We start from the raw sequence: 5,469 nt of genomic DNA on the forward strand, positions 1-5,469 counted from the left end.
TCAACCAAGCCCGTGAAAGGCTGTTGGAAAAAGAAATCCAAGCCCAGGTCCTTTTCCTTTTCCAAATGCTCATGTATATTTATTTATTCATTTGTTTGTTTTATTTAGGGTAGCTCAAGCTACCTTTATTTGAGAGAGGTTAGACAGCAATGTTGCTAATGAAGCAGGGAGAAGACAAGTCGCAAAGGTCACCAGGCCGGGACGGCCATATGCGAGTTGTGCTTTACCTGTGTGCCACCACAGCATCTCACATCATACTTATTAAATCAGTCAATAAATAAAATTTATTTATATTTATAACTCAATAAGCCAGACAAAAGTCCACACACTTTCCCAGTTATAGCTACCTGTTGATAGTCAAAACTGGAGGTGCATTGCAGAGGAATATAAATGACAAATCTTTGTCAACAACCCGAGTAGCTGAAACTTAGTGAAACTTTGAGGGCTATTTTCTCTCTCATCTTGTTTACATCCATCCATCCATTTATTTTCTGCACATCGTTGTTCTTATCGGGGTTAGTGCTGGTGTCTATCTCCAGCGAACGTTTCGGGCGAGAGGCGGGGTACACCCTGGACAGGTCCAAATGGCCTTGTTTTTTTAAGGTTTTTAAATGTTTGACATCATGCGAAAGCTTAGAATCCACACTTTTGGTATCTGTAAATAGCTCAAAACACCACCAGGGAGAATTGTTACTGGTTTAAGTGTGACTGACTACACAAACCGAACAAAATGATCGAAAATGCCAACATGCAGTGACTGGCTGCGGCCAGGAAGACACGAGAAGATGCAGTTTTATATTTATAGATTTGTTCTAAAGACGTATTATAACAAACATGATTATAATGGTGAAGGTTATGAAGCTCAGTTTGATGAGACATTTGATGAGGCATTTTGGCTTATTAGACAATATTAAGGCAAAGAAGAAAAAGATTAGCACTAGTCAGATATGTGAAATTATTTGCAGGAAAATACACTGAAAGTAGGCCTCGTTGTGGCAGCAAACCCCCTTGAGTGTATATTCTTTCGTAGCCAATCAGATGCATTTCACAGTCTGAACACCACACCTCCCTCAGTTTCTAAAGCATTAAGTGTCTTTATGATGACAGTAGCAACATGACTCTGCTCTGGGTTGTATTGTTTCTTCTTCATCAAGGATGTAAGTACATTTAAAAGCAGAACAATGTATAATTTTTTAAAAACCTTTATCTGTAAAACAGTTTTTTTTTTAACTGATCTTTATCATTTAACGTTTCTTTTATCTACTGCAGATACTTCAGTTCCTGTGGTCACAGTCAATCGTGGGGAACCGGTGACTTTGACATGCGTATTGACTGAGAAGTTTGAAACTGTGACATGGATTCACTGGTACAAACAAAGTGCAGGAAATACTCTGATATTAATTGCAATGCTGCGTAAGAGTRCAAGTACAATGCCCACCTACGGTCCGGGATTCTCAAAATCAAGATTCCAAATAACATATTTTGAGAACATGAGTGAATTAATAATTTCATCAACATTAGAACAAGATGAGGGAATGTACCATTGTGCTTATATGGACTGGACTGAATCTACTTGGACTGGGACCTATTTGGCATTAAAAGGTAAATATTCTTGGTGTTTTTTCATACCAAAAACTGGCATTTGGTTAAACACAGTGATGGCTCTTTGGAAATAAGATGTCTGAAATGTCTCTGGAAAGATTATTTTTCAATTCTTCCTTCAGATTTGTCAGATAACATAGTGGAACACATTCTTGCTTGGAAGAGTGTTAAAATATTATCAATCCGTAATACTGTTCAAATACCTTCTGAACTAAAGTTTCAGTTGAATTTAGATTTTTTTTTTACAGAATGAATTTTTCTGTCTTTAATTATTTTCAACTAACGTAACCAAAAGTGTGACAAGAAAGACTTTATAAAATAAAATTGTTTCCAAAAAACAAACAAAATTCCATGTAGTTAAGGCTAATGTTGTTCATACGAGGGGTGGTAAACGAGTTAAAGTAATATTTTACTCTGCCTTTAGAATTAATTTTAACATTTTAGAGTGGAACTGCAAATAATCTTGACCCGAATTGAGCAGAAAATGTATGGAGGGAGCTAAAGATTAGGGTGATGGCCTGGAAGCTTTCAGCCTCAAAGATGTGGAGCTCATCTCCAGAAATAAATCATGAAAATACTAGTGGAAACAGGCAAAATGTGGTGAGCATTTCATAAATGCAATGTCAATAAAGATTAATAGTCCCATTACTTATATATAAGGGCAAAAATATTTTTCCACGTCAGTTTTCAAAATAAAATGTAAATGAAACATAAAATATTTGTCTTTTGAGTAAGATGCCAAATTTTCAAAAATGAAATTTAAATATATTTAAATTTTATATATTCCTTGCAAACATATTTTAAAAATATATTTTAAAATACATTTTTACAGTCATATGAAAAAGTTTGGCCACCCCTATTAATCTTAATCATTTTTATTTCTAAATATTTGGGTGTTTGCAACAGCTATTTCAGTTTGATACAACCAATAACTTATGGACACAGTAATATTTCAGTATTGAAATTAGGTTCATTGGACTCCTTGCAAATGTATTTTAAAATACATTTGCAAGGAGTATTTCCTTTGGGCATCGCTTTAGATATGACTATATGTTAAGAGTGTTAAAAAATTTGCTCTGTTTTTATTAAAACATCAAAACAAAGACAATTTATATATTTGATACTTTTAGTTAAATCAAAATGTCAAAGCTCTTTTTTCAGTTGTGTTGTTCTTTTATTTCTTCACAGAAAACGCTCAGAGGATTTCGAGCTTCACTGTTGTTCAGGGGCCAACAGTTTCTGATCCCACCAGTGACACAGACTCAGAGACTCTGCAGTGTTCGGTTCTCGCCGACTCTAGAAACACAACCTGCTCAGCAGAACCCAGTATGTTCTGGTTCAGAGCCATAACAGACAAATCCTATCCAGATTTCATCATCGCTGAGGGAAAAATACCTGAAAACTGTGAAAAGACGTCAAACAATCAGAAGAAATGTAGTTATAATTTCTCTAAGAATGTACAATCATCTGACGCTGGCACTTATTACTGTGCTGTGGCCGCATGTGGAGAGATACTATTTGGAAATGGAACCAGCCTGAATAAAGGTATAATTTGATATTATTATGAAATTAAAATATGTCAAATTAGACCCCAAGTCAACTCTCAGCAAATCCAGGTTAAAATGTTATCTTTAATGTTGATATGACTTTTTTGTTGTCTCAATAACATTACAGAATCAAGTCTGTGGTCACAGGAGGCCATCGCAGTCATTTTCCCACTGTCCTTTGTTTTAGCCATGAGTCTGATAGTTATAACCCTTCTCATATACTTCATCAGCACAAACAAATGTGACCATTTTCAAGGTAATACCAAAAACTTATTCAATGCTTTTTAAATAAGAAAGTTTTTGATCTCCACTTAACATTTTTATTTTACTATCTAGCTACTAACCTGAATAAAAATCACTCTCAAAGCAGGAGTCTGGTAAGTATAGATAACACAGTTATCAAATACTTTGATGCATATTTTCTGCCATAAGTGAGTCTTAAATGTTTTTTCATTTTTCTTTCAGAAACGTGAAGATAAATGGATCTATTCTACTGCAATGTTCACAATAAAAACTGACGGTGCTGAAACAAACAAAATGCCAGCGAAGATGTTCAACATACATTTTCACTGATTTATCTGGTTCACGGTTGTTTGGAGCTACGTCTCATAACATTGTTGATAAAATTTGATGTATGATTTTAATTCAATAAGTTTGATTCCTGTTTGTGCATTTTTACCTCATGATCATGAGCTGAAAACGATTTGTTCCACTTTTTGTCACATGAACAGCTTTATGGATTTCGGGCATAGACGACTAACATCTCAATTATGGGAACTCCAAACCTCAGAAATCAGCCCTCAGATTTCATTTTTGTGGGTTGATTTTCTGTGAAATGACAAAACCTTAATTGATAATACAAACTTTTGTTGGTAGAATAGTTAGCCAGCAGAAAGACATGTCACCCAGGTAAGTGAAAAAAATGCAATTTTTCCTGGTGAGTGCTGTTACTCACTTTATCTGACCTAATATTGTTCAACAATGTAAGTGTTTATAGATATATTGTATTATAAGGCCAAATACAGAAAATACAATGGCTACAAAAGGACACTTGTTCCAAGTCTCTCTTACATTTTCTGTCTGCTTTTTTTGTGTTTACATAAATATGCACCAAAAGTAAGCAAATGATAATTTTCATGAAAAATGTTACTTAATTTTGTATTTTTTTTATAATATGGACAATGTTAAAAAGAAGCAGTGAATATGCAGTGATATTGTCACCGTTCTGAAACAATGGGCAAAGTCATTCTTTTCCAAAAGTGATTTTTCTTTGTCAAAATTTCTACAATTTTTTTTCATATATTTTATCATACTAGTCATAGCATACAGCATATTTTTGGTTGTTTTAGCACTTACTCTGTTTCTGTCATTGTTTTATAAAACACAGAAGTTAAAAATTCTAGTAAATGTAAGTGAAAATCTGATAAGGTTGTGAGTTTCTTACATTGTGACTTATCTCTTGTGTCACAATGATAAGTCACAATTGTATTGTGACTTATCATTGTATTGTTTTATGCAATAAAACAATACAAAGGAAATCCAATATGGAAATGGCTGAAAGACCTCACACTGTAGAAATCAATTCTGATAATAAAATAAACTTTGTTATTCCTATTATTCGTGTACACACTGTTTTCAGATGAACCATTGAACTAACAGGATATTAACAAGATCATTATGCCTGAAATACTTTTTTGATTCTACATATTTCCCTACATAATTATTTAATGACAGCCTGCCAAAAATAGAAACAGATTTGTTACAAATTGTTTTGTACACTCATTAAGAAGTATGACCATTCATGTTTGTCATCATTTCACCAGCTTCCTGATACTGACCACATCACCACTCACTTAAGCTGCATAATCATCAAGCCTTTGCTTCAACCGCAGTCTCTGCAGGCTCTGCACTTCCTTCTCGTCTCCACCCGCCCTCTGGCCTTCTCCTTTCTATCATCCCACTGTCCTATTTTTATTTTTATTTTTACAGCTCTCTGTTAAGTTCACTTGTCCCTCGTTATCCTATATTACTTTCATAACTACGATATTCAGTTCAGTCTTTAGAGCAATCAAACTAGTCAAACAACAATAGACTTTTGTAAATACACAAGTCTCCAGAAACACCTCAGCTTTCTACTTTTCTACACAGTTCCAGAAACCACAAGAAAGTCACAGATCTAAAACAAATATACAAAACAGAATGATGTCTGAAAACACAGATTTGTGGAGTAAAATACAAATTTTGTTCTAAAATTTACTAAATGTCAATGTCCTACCAACACAGTACCTTCACCAGGTTTAAGCTGACTCCTTTGTTAGTG

Source organism: Poecilia reticulata, linkage group LG10 (genome assembly GCF_000633615.1).
Source record: "Poecilia reticulata strain Guanapo linkage group LG10, Guppy_female_1.0+MT, whole genome shotgun sequence".
NCBI classification, from domain to species: Eukaryota; Metazoa; Chordata; class Actinopteri; order Cyprinodontiformes; family Poeciliidae; genus Poecilia; species Poecilia reticulata.